This window comes from Acomys russatus, chromosome 19 (genome assembly GCF_903995435.1).
Source record: "Acomys russatus chromosome 19, mAcoRus1.1, whole genome shotgun sequence".
NCBI lineage: Eukaryota > Metazoa > Chordata > Mammalia > Rodentia > Muridae > Acomys > Acomys russatus.
The window spans coordinates 45,150,190-45,168,694 of record NC_067155.1 but is presented as its reverse complement, the minus strand read 5'-3'; the positions used below and the strand labels follow the sequence as shown (position 1 = coordinate 45,168,694).

At 45.2% G+C, this 18,505-nt stretch overlaps 1 protein-coding gene across 4 annotated transcripts in view; it reads right to left on the bottom strand.

The window, feature by feature from the left end:
- Auts2 (activator of transcription and developmental regulator AUTS2) overlaps window positions 1-18,505 on the bottom strand; it is a 1,105,889-nt gene that overhangs the window by 205,777 nt on the left and 881,607 nt on the right. The gene's annotated exons all lie outside the window — the stretch shown is intronic.

Sequence of the window (18,505 nt, the reverse complement as noted above, 5' to 3'; positions counted from 1 at the left end):
TCCGACTCAGGTCATCAGATTTGGCAGCTGGTACCTTTACTTGAAAAGGCATCTTGATGACTCATTAGTTAATCAATTATTTGTGTGTGTGTGTGTGTGTGTGTGTGTGTGTGTGTGTGTGTGTGAGAGAGAGAGAGAAAGAGATAGAGCGAGGGAGAGAGATAGAGGGAGAGACTGAGACTGTTTTTGTAGGGTGTATGTGTGTGTGTGTATGTGCTGGTGTGTGTATATGGGTGTAAGGTTGTGCACTGCTGCGCACACGCACAGAATCTAGAAGTGGACACCATGTGGTCTGCTGTATCAGTTATCTTATTACCCTGAGCTGTGGTCTTTTAGGAGAACCAGAGCAAGGCTAGCTGCCAGCAGGCCTCGGTGATGCTTTGGTCTCCATGGCCCACAGCACTGGTGTTACAGGCAAGCACAGTCACTTATGGCTTCTTATGTGGGTGCTGGGGACTTGAACTAGGCCCTTCCTATTCGCTCAGCAAGCACTCCTTCATCACAGAGTCATCTCCCGTCCCGTCAACATGGTTTTTTGTTGTGTTTTTGTTTGTGTGTGTGTGTGTGTGTGTGTGTGTGTTTGTTGTTTTCTGTTTTAGTTTTTCAAGACAGGGTTTCTCTGTGTAGCCTTGGCCGTCTTGGAACTCACTCTGTAGACCAGGCTGGCCTCGAACTCACAGAGATCCGCCTGCCTCTGCCTCCCTGGGTGCTGGGATTACAGGTGTGGGCCACCACACCCAGCTTCATCAACATGCTGTTAATGTACAGGAAGCGTCGCAGATGTGGCTTACTTAGCGTGCTTTCCTAGCATGCATAAAACCATGAGCATAACGCTCAACACTGCCAAACTCTGTAATGGTGACACCTGACTATAAGCCTAGCACTTGGATGGGGTTGGGAGGAGTATTAGAAGTTCAAGGTCACAGTGAGTTTGAGGCGAGTTGTGTCTACATGAGCGCCCCCGAACTCTCTGTGTGTGTGTATGTGTGTGAACATGCATATGTGTGTGTGTATATATGTCCATGTATATACATCTATACATACATATATCATGCATAATAGACACAGCATATATACACTATGTGCATATCATATGTTAAGCTCATATATAAAATATATAATATATACAAATATGGGTAAAGCAAGCCTCTTAGGAACGTCAGATGGTCAGATGGCCATTTCTAATGGCATGGTTATAGGAGGACAGGCTAGACCTCACCACCTTGTCTCTGAAACGTCTTTAAAGAAAATACAAGATGCCACACAGAGCCATGTCTTCTCCAGACCTCCTAGCTCCAAACCAAGCATTCCCCACCCTGACACAAACCTTTATAGGGAAATGGGCCAGTTCCCTGCCCATCCACCCAATGTTCAAGGAGATCTTTCAGAGGCCAAAAGATGTTTACAGAGTTCACAGAGCCACCGAATTGTGTCAGTGGAGTAAAAAAAAAAAAAAAAAAAAAAAGAAAGCAACCAAGTTTCCCTTGAAACTAGTTATGCAATGGTGTTTAAAAAAAAAAAAAAAGGGAGAGAGAAAGAAAAAAGCTTTTTGCTCAGCTAAGTTTCCTACTATATTAATCTCATTATCCTTTGAACCGTTTAACTGGCAGTGCCAAATGCAATTTGTATTCTGTGGCAGAGCGAATGCTCTAAAATGATTATCCCAATATGAACCGTGGCAAGCCTCGATATTGTTGGGTCTGAAAGGCCTCCTAACCACTGAATACTGTTCCCATATGCCTTCTGAGTTTCATGACACAGTGTTGCGTCTGCTTTTGCAAGGGATAAATTAAGCGTGTGAAAGTCTTAGCAAAGCCCTCATTTTCCAGTTAATCAAATCTCCCCTAATCAAATTAGCACACATAATTCCTCTGGATGTGTAGCACAAAAACTGCATTATCCCCCTTCCTCGGAGTTGAAAGCGAAGGACACAGCATGGAGCCTTTCTCCCTTGCTTGAGTGGTCCTAAATAGAGGAGTTCTTCAGAAGGACGGGTCGAGGTAAACTTTGGCAGCGATGGCGTTCCCAGCTCATTAAATCCGCTGCGTCTGTGACCACCTCCGGGGACCACTGAAGCATTCCGTAATGAGATACTTGTTTAATTTTCCTTCAAAGGCCGGACATCTGTGACAACCCTCCCTCCATTCCAACCCCACACAGGCAAATGTATCAATAGGCCTAAGGCCTCCATCCAGTTTGATGGAGTGTTTTCCATTGAATAAACCAGATAATAAATTTTGAAGAGGAAGGAACAATTGCCATTAACTCTCGTTCTCTCCGAAGAATCTAAGTCCATCATGAAAATTCAATAGCGGCTAAGCTAAATGGATAGATGTTCACAGTCAACCTTTTTTAATTGATTTCCCTTCATGAAATGATCTAGTCTCTGAAGCTAGCCGTCCCAGAGCCCCTCTTTAACCTTTCTTTTCATTCCAAATACATTTAGAAGCCCTGAACAAAAAGGAATAGCTAAAATATTAATCTCCCTTGAGAGCAAAGGCCTGCAACAGACCAGATTTTCAGATCAATCCCCAACAGTGGCCGTGCTCCACAAAAGAACGAAACCTACTCTCAGCTCTATTCAGTGTGGCACCGATGCTGACCTTTACTGAAAACCAACCACCACATCCCGACACTAGAAGGGACTAGAAAGCCTCCCTTACATAATAGGGATTCGTCCTGGATATTGTTAGCTCTCAGCTCTGCAGTCACTTCTGCTTATTTCATAATGAGGCTTGGACTGCACATAATGAGCGCTGTCTCAACAATATTTTCACTTTAGTACTTTATTATGTCTAGGGATATGTTTTAAGTAATAGTTCGTGTCCCTTCCAACCCCTTCCTCCCTTTTCCTGCTTCCTCACTCCAGCCCCCTCCCATCCACCCTCAACCTTACCTCTTGCTGGACTCAGTTTGCTAAAACCCCTAAAAAAAAAAAAAAAAAAAAAAAAAAAAAAAAAAAAAAAAAAAAGCACACAGAACGTGCTATTATAACTCCCGCCACCACGATGACGACGTGTGAAGAATTCCTCAGAACTATTTCTCCATCCACAAAGGTGACCCTGCAGTTCTCATACTAAAACACGAGAGCGTAGCCCTCCCACTTCCTGTGTGTCAGCACTGGTGCACGGGCCTGCCATCAGCCCAAGCTGGGTATGCATATCACACGAATGTCTAAGCCCTGTGTGTCCCCTCAGGGCTCCCCGAGCCAGGCCAAATGACTCCAGGGGACTTAGAACTCATAAGGAGAGAACGGTTCACCTCCCCAACATCCACCTTGTCCCTGAATCAGCTCTGATTTTTGAAAAGCCATAGGAAGCTGCCTTATATATTGTACTGGGGATAGATGAAAAGGGCAAGTCTCCCTCGTGGAACCCCAAAGTCATGCTGCACCAGATGCAGCTCATCACCTTCCTTCTCAGTCCTTAACAGGTCAGATTCCCTCCAGACCCCACCTGGCTACCACCAGTCTGTAAGGAGCAGAGGGAGTAAAGCTCTGCAAGTTGCTGTTTCACGCCTCCCACCCCCCACCCCCACCCCCAGCGTGTGACTGGCCTATGAGCTGGGAGCAGAGGCCTGTGCAGTTTCCAGGGCTGACACCTCCTCGCCTTATGAGCCACACTAACCCCACAGCAGCTGGCCAGAGAATTCCCCAAGGCTCTGCTACAGAAGCTGCCGAGTGGAAGCCCAATTTCCATGCGGATTCCCTAAGCAGGAAGCTGTGAATGTGTGAGTCACCTTCCCGGGGCCAAGGTCTGTTTATATAGCCCCTTGTTTGCTTGGAGTGGTAAGTTAGGAAATCATGGGAGGTGGGGGGGGGGTGTGGGGGGGGGAGGGGGCTGCATGGACTCCCTGCTTTTTCTCTTCCATCACAAGAGTCCTGCCTACAGCTTTGGAAGGGAAACATGAAAATACAAGCCGCGGAATAGGAGGTTGCAGCGCACATCGAGGGACATTCGCCAGGCTCCTTCCATCTGCCAGAACTGTGTTAGGCACTTGCCTTCAGTTCTCCTTTCATCTCCTCACCAAATGCCAAAGCTGATACTCATCTGCATTTCTCAGAGGACAAGGAAATCAACCCAGTGAGAGGAATCTGCGCAGAGGTAATACATCCAACATGTCTACAAACTCAAGTTCACGCGTGATTTTTCCTAAACCCTCTAATCTACATTTCCTTTGTAGCTCAGAGGGTTGGGGATCGGGGCCCCGATACCATCATCAAACAGTGGGCACTTATGTACACTCTCATCCTTCAAGGATGTATTGAGCATCTGTAATGTGTGTCCTAAAACTTGTCACTCTAAGAATCCACAGGCTGGGAGAAGAACAAAAACACTTGAGGAAGATTGACACGCAGGAGCTTTCAGCAGATACGGTCACGGGGCCTCGCGGAGAGAAAGAAAACTCAAGGCAGGACTATAGGCGGGAGACTGGGACACGGAGACTGTCAAAGGTCTCAAGTACTTGCTTCTAGGTCATCAAGAGAAAAAGTGGGGCTGGGGTGTGGCTCAGTGGTCCAGCGCCTGCCCAGAATCCCCCAGTGAGGGCCTGGAGGCCTGGCTCAGTAGTAGACTGCCTGTCTGGAATCTTCCAGTGAGGAGCTGGGAATATGACTGGATGACAGTGTGCTGGCTGAGCACATAACAAAGTCCTGGATTCCGATCTCAGAGTAGGGGTCGGAGAGAAGTGGAAAGTGAAGGGGGGCAAGAAAGAAAAACAGCAGAAGGGAACCCAACAAAGAGACGGAGCAAGGCACTGGTTCTCAACCTTTCTAAAGCTTCGGCCCTGGAAACACAGTTCTTCATGTTGCGGTGACCCCCCTCTGACCGTAAAATCATTTTGTTGCTACGTCATAACTGTAATCTTACTACTATTATGACTAGTAATGTAAGTATCTGATATGAATGAGACCCCTGTGGGGGTCGTTCAACCTTTCATAGGGGTCGTGCCCCACAGGTTGAGAACCACTGGCGTTGACAGCTGTGGCTGTCAAGTGGTAGAGCACTCGCCTAGCGTGTTTGATTCCCGAGCTCAGCAGAAACCAGGCTTGGGGATACACAGCTCTAATCCTAGCACTTAGGAGGTGAAATTAGAAGTTTCAGATGTTCAAGGTCATCCTCGGATACATGCTGAGTTTGAGTTGTATGTACTAAAACCCTGTCTCAATATATTCATGCATATATATATATATATATATATATTATATATATGCTGAGTTTATAGAGGAAAGACAGAAGGGCAAGAGGTACATGGAGGGACTTGAGGCGAAAACAAAGAGAAAGGTGGTCAGTTGGTGAGGTGGAGTTTGAACTTATCTTCCCAGCTCCTGAGTGCTGGGATTACAGTTGTATATTACTATGCCCAATATGGCAGACAGCCTTGACTAGAGCTAAGATGGATGGTCCAGCCATTGAAGCTGATTACGGAGCAGACAGTATTACCGGGTATGAAGATGACAATCATATTCATCATGAGGGTTCTTGGAGGACGAAGGGTACAGATCTAGTTCCGCGCACTGACCTCGCAGGTCCCGAACACAAGATGCTGTGGCGAAGAAGGGCTGATGGAAACCTAGACTGATGCTACCATCTGATGACAAACACTAGTCCCTTCGTGGAGTCTGAGCACGAGGGTTCTACCTATACAGATCTCGTATTTGCGTCCCAGGCCACACGTACCGGGCCCATTCCTGTGGCCAGAGTGCTGACCAAGGCTACACTTTGATCTTGGGTCCCAGGGCTGAGATCTCTCACCACCATGTTCTGATAAATGAGGCTTATGCAGCATTCATGATGTTTTCCACTCTAAGGGGCAAGGATAGTCAGACTGGAAAGTTCTTGCTGAGTTTTGAATGCTAACTGCTCCTCATGGGCTGGTGTGTTGAACACCTGTTCTGCCCAGTGGCAACATCACCTGGGAAGGTTGTGGGCCCTTTATCAGGTAGATCCTTGCTGGAAGGACAAAGCGAGTCACAGGGCGGGTGAAACTTTGAGACTTGTAACCTGGCCCTACTTCCTGAGTGGAGATGCAATGTGACCAGCTTCCTCCTGTTCCTTCTGCATGAAGGGATGTATCCCCTTTGAACTGTGGGACACAGATGTACACACAGACACACACACACACGGACACAGACAGACAGACAGACAGAGACACAGACACACACACACCTTTCGTTATGTGGCTTCATTTTAGGTATTTGGTTACAGGAAAATACCTATAGTCCTTAACTTCCTCTAGTTTCTGCCACCTTTATTATCTCTAACAAAGACTTGCAACCTATTTCCTTAGTTTTGTTTTATGAGAGAGAGACAAGAGGGAGAGAGGGGGAAAAAAAAGTGGTGGTGGTGGTGGTAGGGGGACACGGATGAAAATAGCCATCTTTAACAAACAGCTACTGGTTTAAAAATAGTGTGGAGGCGTCTGTGGTCGCCTTTATCTCAGTGGCTGACCTTGCTAATACACTATGTAGATCTCTTGCCAACTAATCGACGGACTGTAACACACGGCTTCAAGCTGTGCTCAATGATCAGGAACGGGGGTGAATGAGAGGGTTTTAGCAAGCAGGGTCTGCAAGCTGCTATCTGTGTCTGACAGCTGTCACCATCTCTGCAGAGGCCAAGGCCTAGACTTTCATTTGAAGGCAGCGTGGATGATCAGATCACTGGGACAGTGTCAAAACTTGACTGTGCCGAACTAGGGAGTCAGAAGAGTAAATCTATGAATAGCGGTTCCCTCTCTCTCTCTCTCTCTCTCTCTCTCTCTCTCTCTCTCTCTCTCTCTCTCTCTCTCTCTCTCTCTCTCGGATCTCGGAGGCACAGATGGTGAAATCAATATCCAGCCATGTTTAGTCTTGGTGGCCTGTGGGGTCATGGTGGAGGCCAGATCAGAAGTCCTGCTCTGTGATGTCACCGTGTGGGAAAAGCTGCTTTATGGGCAAAGATCTAAAAGATTTATGGGTCCTTTGGCATTGACAGCGGTTGCAGAGCTGTGATTGTTGTGAACCAATTTTATGAGCTAATGAGGTTCCCCAGGACTTCATAATGTTCTCAGGGCACTGGGCACTCTGGTAGCCATCTTTCCCCACAAGTCATTAGCTGCTTCCTTCTGATGGACCGTAGGGACCACTGAGGTTGAAACAGAGGACCAGAAAGAGGCTTCCTTTTGGTAACTGTTAAAAGAGATCCAGTGGGTCTTCAGCCAGAACCTTGGTGCTGAGTGCTTGGGGAAGCCCAGCATGCAGGGTGAGACCCCTACGGAACATGCAAGATAGTGTGGTTTGGGCACTGGGCACAGGCAGGCTCGAGATGAGGTTCTGTGACATGCTCCACCTCTTCCAAGGCCCCTTATCAGTGTCCACTGATAAGGCAGAAATGTCTGAAGATGAGTCAATAACCACGGAAGGTGAAACTCAGATTGAGCGAGGGGGTGAGAGAAAGAACTCATTCATCTCACATTCTACAAATGTACGAGTGGGGGCCTTGATGGTGACTGTTCTTGCTGTCTCTCTGGGTTTACAGAGGTCTCATCTGCTTGGGTGTGGCTGTGGAGATGGTGACATCGGGCGAGTGGTCCTTGCTGTTAAAGATGTGGTCTGAGATGCAAGACCTGCATCTCTACATGAGGCCCTAAGAAAGAAGACAGACTCGCAAGATTCTGTATGCCAAGCCGGTATGCCAAGCCGGACCTTGTTCAAGTAGAGCATGTGGAATGTGGGACACAATTCTTCTAGGTTGGTATGGATGTCCTGGCTGTTGTGACAAGTTCTTCTTAGTGCTAACCATGCCCCTTGAAGAAGAGGAAGAAGAAGAAGAAGAAGAAGAAGAAGAAGGAGGAGGAGGAGGAGGAGGAGGAGGAGGAGGAGGAGGAGGAAGAGGAGGAAGAGGAGGACAGAACCAGATGTGGTGGCTCACGCTTATACTCCCAGAATTCATGAGGCTAACATAGGAAGACTGCTGTGAATTCAAGGCTAGGCTAGGGCACAAAATGAGTTCCAGTTCTGGATCAAGACCCTGCTTCAGAAAACAACCCTCCATTAAAAAAAATGTATCAAGAACAACGAGCTACCCAGCACTCGGGAGGCAAAGGCAGATGGATCACTGTGAGTTCAAGGCCAGCCTAGTCTACAAAGCTGTCTCGAAAAACCAAAAAAAAAAAAGCAAAAAGCTAACAACAACACAACATAACAGAATTAGTAATACTCAAACTTGGACTATCAGGCAAGATGGTTCAATGGGTAAAGGCTCTTGCTGCTAAAACTGACCACCTGAGTTCAATCACAGGGGACCCACATGGAGAAGAATGACCTGACCTCCACAGGTGCATGCCTATGTGTGTGCACACACAATAAATAAAGGTAATGAGTGGTTAAAAAAAAATAGCTAACACTTTTAAATTTTACAGGTTCTGTTTCAAGAACTTTATCAGCCATTGAATCCTGAAAATTTTTGTTTTGTTTTGTTTGTTTGTTTGTTTGTTTTTTGAGACAGGGTTTCTCTGTGTAGCCTTGGCTGTCCCGGACTCACTTTGTAGACCAGGCTGGCCTTGAACTCACATTGATCCTCCTGCCTCTACCTCCCAAGTGCTGGGATTAAAGGCATGCGCCACCATGCCTGGCCAAGTCCTGAAAATTTTAACTCAGGTAGCTTGGCTCCAGAGTTACTGTGTGTGCTCTTCCTTATCCCTAATAAAAGCCCCCTTGATAAAGACTCACACAGATCTATGACTTGACTATGACTGGGCCCTAGTCCTCCCTGAGGTCAGATAGCCAGTTAGTAGTTGCTGGGAGAGAAAGACATTTTCTGCAGTGATATAGACATTGGTCATTTGCCCATGCTCCTGCAAATAACCCCACACCCATGCCTTGTAAGTAACTCTAATTAAGCCCATTGGGTCTCACACACACACACAAACACACATACACACACACAAACACAGACACACGTCATGAAAGTGGAAAGAGAACTAGTCAGAAAGAGAAATATGCATGCCACCAAAATGCATTATACACATGTATGAAACGTCATAGTGAATCTCATTACTTTGTATAATCAGTACACACCAATAAACAGCTTTAAGAATACTAGGACTGGGGAGCTGACCCAGTGAGTTAAATGCTTGCTACACAAGTCAGAGGTCCTGAGTTCAAGGCCCAGTTAAAGCAGATATAGTAGCACATGTTTCTGAAATTCTAGCCTTTCTTTGGTGAGATGGGAGACATAGGAGGAATCCTGGAAGCTCAGAGACAGCTAGCCTGCTCTACAAAGCCACCCCTTTGAAGAGCAAAGTGGGAGGCAAGGACTGACACCTGAGGTTGTCCTTTGACCTCTACATAACACCCTGTGACATACACCTGTACGCACACTCAAATATGCACATGTGCATGCACAAAAGATTTTGTTTTAAACTTGAGAGGAACAGTGTAGCAAATGATGATTCTGACTACGCATATTTATTCTGCAAGGATACAGTAGCAGACATCACCTTATCTTCAGGTACCATTTGAATAAGGGAGGGGCCTAAGAGCATACAGTATGGGAGACCCTGTCCTGTAATGCAATCATTTCAGTGACATTGGTTCTGGTGTCCCAAACATGCTGAAGAACACATTATATAAGGAATCCATCTAGGATTCAGAACATGGTGTGGGCCTTGGAGAGTAAGTAGGAACACCCTTAGTGGTGGGCCCAGGGCATGAGTACTGGGAAGGACTTGAACACAAAGGAACTGACCGATCCTCACACTGGCATCCAGGCATCTCTCAGTAATTGCTGCTGTGGCTATCTTGGGGGCGGGGGTCCTGTAAGCAAAGTGGACTGTTCAGAGGGTAGACCGGGGCCATTTAAAAAGGCATGCAACGGGCTGGGGATGCAGCTCAGTTCGTAGAATGCTTGTCTGTCATGCACAGAGGGAGCCCTGGGTTCTCTCCCCGGCACAGAATAAATGTGTGGGTAGAGGCAGGAGGATCAGAAGTTGAAGGCGAGCCTTGGCTACTCATGTTAGCTGGGGCAACAGGAGACCCTCTCTTCCAAACAACAAGCGACAACAAACTAGTCAGATGTGTCCCACAGGTTTAAAAGTGTCACAGCGTCTTTGAGATTTCAGTCTCCTGAGACGTCGGATACTAGAGCAGGATTGGGTAGCTGCACAGTATTTATCGCAACCCCCTTTACCAAACAGGCATGGTCCCCCAAGTCATTAAGTACCTGTGGCCCTAGGCCTGGGAGCTCCCAGTGAAAGGCAGGATTTTGTTTTTGTTTTTGTTTTTGGTGCAAACTATGAAACGGACACAGTCTTATGAAACCTGTAAATTCAATCAAGTTAAGTCTCTGTTTTGAAAAAAAAAAAAAAAAAAAAAAAAGACAAGAAATGAAAAACTAGAGTTTGAGGAACATTCAACATTCATGCGGTGTGTAAGTTTCGGGGTCGCTGGAGATACATCTGGGGTGCAGAGGCTGTCTGAATAAAAGGTTCCATTGGCTGGTTACATGCAGGCTGCACAGGCTGATATTTTTGCTTCTGGCAATACCTTAACCCCAGCTCCCTCCCACACACCAGGCAAGTATGAAAAACTGCAGTGGCCTTGAGAGTGCAGCCAGTGTTATACATGGCATACACATCTTGGAGGATTTGCCGAAGTCTACAAGGGATCCAGAACTTTCCCACCTATTGACATATACAAAGCAGCTTAAATCATGCATGAGGGGCCCCAGGCACATGCAGTCCACAAAACATAACTCTGCGCTCCCAGGGAATTTAAGCTGACCAACACTCTTTATTAGAACCGACAGTGAAAGACAGCTAGCCCGAATCTCGAACCCAAAATGCGATACCAAGATGACAGCCTTAACGCCAGTGGATATATTATGCAGATTACCTGACTCAGATCTTTCTTGTTGAATAAGTTTCATGCATTCTCCCCCTCCTTTTCCTTTAAAAATACCCTTCTAGCTTCACTGCGGGGAGTTCCTTCATCATCTGTGGAGTTGGTTTTTTTCTTTTTTTTTTCTTCCTCACCATTTTGGAACCCTTAACTTAGCATGAATGAATAGAGACATTTAAACTGTAGGAAACAGTTAAGCCTTTAAATGAATTATCAGTGTCAAACCATAAATTAAATATCCCAGTGTTATATTTTATAATGTTCAACATTATTCACACACACACACACACACGCGCGCGCGCGCACACACACACATTTTAAAGAAATAGTTCTTTAGAACTGGTCTTTAAATATTTTGCTTCCATTTAATCTAAGATTTTATACATATCAGAGTCAAACCATAAATTAGATATTCTAATGCTATTTTTTGTATAATGGTTCAACATTTAATATATATGTATATGTGTATGTGTAAATATACACACACACACATATAAGAAGCAGTTTCCTAGAATTGGTCTTTGGACATTCAACACCCATGTAATCTAAGATTCCATATATACTATATATATGTATATATAAAATGTATATATAAATAGAATCTAGAGATAATTTCATCTACATGCTTTTACAGGTCAGGAATTCCAAACAAATACGGTTCAAATGATAACTAAGGCAAAAGATGGTAAACACACTTTTCTTTCCCAATCTTTTTGTTTGTTTGTTTGTATTTTCTTGAGACAGGGTTTCTCTGTGTAGCCTTGGATGTCCTGGACTCGATTTGTAGACCAGGCTGGCCTCGAACTCACAGCGATCTGCCTGCCTCTGCCTCCTGAGTGCTGGGATTAAAGACATGCGCCACCATGCCTGGTCTCCCCACTCTTTATTAAAAAACTGAAACATTCCGGCGTGGTGGCGCATGCCTTTAATCCCAGTGCTTAGGAAGCAGAGGTAGGCAGATCGCTATGAGTTAGAGGGCAGCCTGGTTCTACAAGGTGACTCCAGGACAGCCAAGGCTACACAGAGAAAACCCTGTCTTGAAAAACCAAAAAAGAAGAAAGAAAAGAGAAAAAGAAAAAAAGAAAAAAAGAAAAAAAAAAAAAAAAAAAAAAAAAAAAAAAAGAAAGAAAAGAAAAAGAAAAAGAAAAAGAAAAAAACCTGAAACACAACATGGGTGGGCTGGAGAAGCGGCCTGCTGTTAGAGTGATTGCCCAGTATGCAGGAAGCCCTGAGTTCCATCCCTGGCAACACATACTGGGCATGGTGAAATGCACATGTAATCCTCATATTTGGGGAGTGGAGGCAGGAAAACCAGAAGCTCAAGGTTGTGTTTTGTTATGTATCAAGTTCCAGGCTGACCCTGATCTTGCTATGCAGTCAAGATTAATCCTGAATTTCTGATCCTGCTGCCTCCACCTCCTGAGTGCTGGAATTGTGGGTGTGCTCTACAGTACTCGGTCTGGGCGGTGCTGGGAATGGAACCCAGGGCTTCCGTATGTAGGAAAGCACTCTACAGTCACGCCCCCACACTTCATTGTATAGTTTTCAAGTTACAAGATGATAATGGCATAGCTATTACTATCCAGCGCTCTAATTTTTCTTTAACATTTAAAAATTATCCTAAGACGAAACAAAAGAAATGAAATCACTTTGTAAGACACTTCTATGGCTGTCACTCAAGTTCCAATGCTAAGAGTCCCTCATGTCTTTTGCACTTGTCACAGCACACATGTGGAAGTCAGAGGACGACTTGCACAAATTGTTTTTCTTTTCTTTTCTTTTTCCTTTCCTTTCCTTTCCTCTCCTCTCCTTTCCTTTCTGTCACGTGAGTTCCAGGCATCGAACTCAGGTTTGTCAGCTTGGCAGCAAACACCTTTACCTGCTGAGCCATCTGACTAACCCTTGCCCTTTTTTTTTTTTTTTTTTTTTTTAAGGTACATGCTCAGGGATCAAAATTAAGACCTCCTGTATGCACAGCAAGCATTTTATGAACTTATCTCTCTCCCTCAGGCTACATACATTCGGGGGTACACGCACTCGCACACACACATATACACACATGCACATACACATATGCACACACATGCACATTTTTGTTATGAGTATCAAAACACACTAATGAATAACTACTTTGACACCAAAAGTCATTTTCAACCCTGTTGACCCTCTGGAACACTGGGCGCTGAGAAGACCACGGTGGTCCAACACCCTACAATCATTTAAATAAACCCCTCCAAAGTGTCTTCCCTGCTTCAGTTACCTTAAAAAAAATGCCCCGAATAGATGATATGATTTTAGACGAACTGACAGCAGATGAAATACTGCAAGGAAAATAATCTATCAGTGACCTCGGATGAAGCTGCAGAGACATTCATGTAATGGAAGCGAAATCGCTCGTTACATGCCAATTTTACATTTTGCTCTATATTAAAATAAAAAGCCAACATAAACCCTTCTCAGGATATTGCATTTTGAAACTAACCACAAAATACTTCCAGAAAGGAGGCTTATTTCAGAAAAAAAAAAAAAAATCCATATGCATTTTGATTCTTTTCTCCCCCCAAGGGTGAGCAAGCTTTTCTATATTATAAGGTGGGTTAAACGGGAAGGTGGAGGGGGGGAGGGGCGGAAGAACACAGCAGTGATATGGAATAAGTGGCACTCATTGATTTGAAATAGTCTCTAATTTTAGGGGCAGAACACCTGCTTTACTGCGGGAACTGTGTTTGCAGTATACTGTCTCCCCCTCCCCACGATTACAAGGAAACGGTGGCCCAGGGTTTCTCTCAACTCCTGCCATCTCTGGTTTTCAGTCCTGCAGGTGTAACCAGGGCTGGCTAGTTGACAGAATACACAGTGGCTCTGGTCTTACATTCTGTCCTCTAGAACCAAAGATCACTTCCCTTTTGCCTACTCCAGTGTGCCAAGACGGCACAAGGCAGGCTGCAATAATATGCGGATGACACCCTGAAGTGAGACGCAGACATTCCACCACGACAGACCAAGTCCATGACACCCACTAATGATTGCTTTCTTCTATTTTTTCCCCCCTCCTTTTAGGAAACTGTGCTCGGCCAGATGTTTGACACCTACCAACCATCCTAGCTTCTAGAAGGCTGGAAGCAGGAGGGCCAGGAATACAAGCCTGGAAAAGGCCAGGCGTGGTAGCGCAAGCTTGTCATTTCATCACCGGGGAGGCTGAGACAAGAGAACGCTGTGAGTTTGTGGCTATGTAATGAGTTCCAGGAAGCCTTAGATGCAAAGTAAGACCTTGCTTCCAAAACAAAACAAATGCTATGATGACAATGGACTAAACCTCTGAAACTGCAAGGCAGCCTCAATGAAACGTTTTCCCTTTTAAGAGTTGCTGTGGCCATGGTGTCTCTTCACAGCAATAGAAACCCTAACGAAGACAATATACTAGTGAGCTTAGGGCTATCCTGGGCTACATGAGATGCTACTTGAAGAGAGGGAGGGGAGAGAGGAAGACACACCCACACACATACACACCCACACCCGCAGAGAGAGACAGAGAGAGAGAGGGAGGGAGGGAGGGAGGGAGGGGGAGAGAGAGAGAGAGAGAGAGAGAGACCCTTGTTATCATGGTACCAGAGTTTTAATGAGGGCTGGGCAATAAGCTAGTGAATATGTATGTTCGGGTGTATTGGCTAAGGGCTGTGAAGGGAGGCGAGGCACAAGGCAGAGGGACCTGGCCTAGACAGGAGCTGCTGTCTCGACAGGGTGGCCAAGGACATTCTTTCCAGGGAGATAGCATCTGAATGAAAGAGCCAAGGGCTTGGGAACAGAAGCAGTGTGTTGGATTAGCTTGTTTGGAAGGGCGGTGTGACTGGACTACCTCAGAGGGACAGGAAGTCACTGTGGTTGGCAGGGGCAGACCACAGGGAGGACCTCGGCGCTAAGTGTGCCAAGGTTCCTTTCACCTCTAGCCTCCAGCCCTTTAGAAAACAGTTTTGAAATGGAAAACGTTGGTAGGTGCTACAGTATGGGGGTGTGTTGGTGGGAACGTGGGGTAGAGGTGGACTGAGGACGGAACTTAGGAGGCTGGGAGTCAGGACAGGCTGGGCCATATTCCACACAGAATCTTAGTGGGAAGGGAGGGATAAAATACTAAACTCTTCAACAGCAAGAGGGTGGAGAGGTAAGAAGAATAGAAATCTAATTTGACAGCAGGGCCTTCAGAGAAAAAAAAAAATAATTGTTTGTTTGTTTGATTGATTGAGACAGAGTCTCTCTATGCAGCCCTGGTTGGCCTGGAACTCATGATGTAGACCAGATTGGTCTTGAACTCACAGTCATCCACCTGCCTCTGCTTTTGCCTCCCCCAAAACTAGGATTAAAGACTCGCGTCATCCCGACTGTCCTAGAGCAACAGCTTTTAAGATGGAGGGAAATGGGTGTATTCAGGAAGGTGGGAAGAAAGAGAAAGCAAAACAGGAAGACAGTCTGGAGCCGCACATCAGTGGATACGGCCATCAGATAACACGCACAAAGACCCGGATTCTGCACCCAACCACATACACCAGGCAAGGTGTGCATCACCGTCATCTCATCACGTGGGAGAGGAGGGCAGGAGGCTCAGCAGTTTTAAGGATCATCCTCAGCTACATAAGGAGCTTGAGAGTAGCCTAGGCTACATGACACCTGTCTCAACAATGATGACAAGGAGACCAAGAAGGCCCTGGGGCCCTGTACCACTCTAGTTCAAATGTACTTATACACAGAACACACAAGAGGTGATATTGACAGGCAGCGTCCAATCCAATGATGCCACGACAACTCCTGTGATATAGCAACCTGGGGGACCGGGGAGGCCACATCTGTGAGGAAGCGCAGGGGCCGCCATCTGCACAGGCTGCATTATTTAACTGCAGTGGCTCTGATTAACATTTGCTGTAACCTATGGTTATGGGCTCTGGGGCTTTGCGTGGCTGCTACTCGGTGGCAGCTGATGTCTCCTGTTCCAGCCTTAAAACAGGATGCTTTAATTTTTAATGGAGCACATGTTCGATTGGCTATACAAACAGGCTAATCTGCAGAGCATGTGCTTCGTAACGAGCCAGGCTCCGCAGCCAGAATACCAACACGCCCTCGCCCGCCAACCCCCGGACATCCAGAGCCAAGGGTGGCTGCAGCCAGAGGCACCTGTGATCTTGGCTTCTGGGTGCCTGCAAAGCCTAACTGATGGGAGGGAGGGAGGGAGGGAGGGAGGTGGGATGGGGGGGTGAAGCATAAAGGTGGGCATGTGGCGGATGGAGGCACATCAATGAGAAGCCAGATGTGGCATTAAAGATGGAAGCTCCCCTTGGATGTACAGGCATGACTAGAATGGGACACACGTGCATCCAACAAAAGAGGTTCACCACGTGCCTGGCTCAGGGAGAAGATTATTGCTTGTATTGTTGTCCTTGTTTTTGAGGCATGATCTCATATAACCCAGGCTGTCCTCACTATGGAGCTGAGGATGACCTTAGAATTCTGTTCTTCCTGCCTCTACCTCCCCAGTGTTGACATTATAGACATGTACTACTAAGGGGAATTATTTATTTGTGTGTGTGTGTGTGTGTGTGTGTGTGTGTGTGTGTGTGTGCGTGCATGCGTGTGTCTGTGTATGAGTGTATGAATTGTATTCTTGCACCTATGCATATGCAGAGGACAGAGGAGAACATTCCCTTTCCTGCTGTATCACCCTCCACTCTATTTTCTTGTGTCTGGGTCTGTGCTGGTTATTATTATTATTTTAATTCATATATTTTTTTATTTTTACATATACATTTATATTATTATACATGTGTAAAATAAACTACATAGAGCAAGAAGAACCACCAAATGATCAGGAATTATATTAATGTTACATTCATAGTGTTTTGGCTACTTGTATTTGGCAGCCTTGAAGAAAACATTTTTCTATCTTGGCGAGTCCAAAATTCTGAATGTAAATCAATATCTACCGTATCTCATCCCTAGCAACTTAAAACATCTATCTAGACCTAAAAACATCTTAACCCCTAAACAACTAAGCTTAGTTGTAAAACTAACCTATTTGGTTTTCAACCCCATCAGAGATTTCAGAAGGAATAAAATTAATTACCTGAGTTAAACAGGAAGTGCAGATTAGCAGCTTCCAAACTGAAAAAAACGACAGAGACAGTTTGCCTGAACAGTCAACAAAAACTCTCTACAATGTTGGAATATCATCTTCAGCCTTCTGGCCCAATATATCTGACAGACATATTCATGAGACAGGAACTACTGAGGACTTGCTTACCCTGTCTTGATAGAGTTTGGCTGTCAATGCTACCTGCATCTAAGCTTGCCTATTTTGGGGGGAGGGTGTCTCAAGACAGGGTTTCTTTGTGTAGCCCTGGCTGTCCTATATTTACTTTGTAGACCAGGCTGGCCTCGAACTCAGAGATCTGCCTGCCTCTGCCTCCCAAGTGCTGGGATTAAAGGCATGCGCCAGCACTGCCTGGCTGAGCTCGCCTACTTTTAGGAAGAATTCTGTCAGTGGTAGAAATGAGGACATTTTGCCCAGTGGCTTGTTTGCGACATTTGAAGCCATCTCCATAAGGAGGTGCTTTGACGTTCATCATCCTCTTTGAACGAGGCTGGGTATTGCCAGGAGTTAACCTGTGTCATTGTCAAAGAATCCTTAAAAACGATAAAAACATCTTTAAATGCCATATTCTTTAGGACTCTGATGTTTTTGAAGACCTTATCTCACTGCTTTGCCTTATCTGTCAATAGAATCATACCTATCTGTTACACCTAGGATGTATGTTCTTGTGATATAAATAGACTAGTAATTGACATGACCACGATGTGATCAATTGACAATTAACTTGTCTAACTTACTTATCCTAAACAGCCTGCAACAGCACTTTCAAGGTGCTGGAGGAAAACCTTGTATTCTACTTGAGTGGTATGGGTACAATATCTCATATTACAGTAGAAATTATATATATATATATATATATATATATATATATATAATGTGTGTGAAGACTAATCTTAAATTTGAATTCTATATCAATGTATCAAAATTAAACTTATTTTGCATCAATATATAAATTTCTCTACCAATGAATTAAAAAAATAACCTTGTGAGCACAGTTAAGGCCTGAAGTTGAGGAGTTGACTCAATAATCCACTTTTTGTCCTATCATCCCTATATATTTCTCTATTTCCCTTTCTTTCTTTTTAGTCCCTATCTCCAAACCTAAGAAAGAAAGATAAGGGAAAAGAGAGACATCCCTGAGTTCAAATTATTATTATTTTTTTTTTTATTTGTGATTTATACAGTATTGTTTATACAGCTGGCCCACACACATTCGGTATGGGAGTGTCTTGATTGCTAACTGTCCTAGCCTACCATGGACTGTGCAGGGGGTCCTGAGCTGTGTGGGAGTAGTGGGAATGGAAGCCAGTAGGCAGCACGTGTACATTTGTTTTTCTCAGCTCTTCACGGTAGATGTGATGTGACTGGCCACTTGTGTTCCTGACTTGAGGTCTCCCCAGTGACTGGACTATAACCTGGAATTGTAAGCTCTTTCCTTACCTATGCTACTTTTTGTCAGGGTGTTTTTATCAGAACAACATAAATCATTT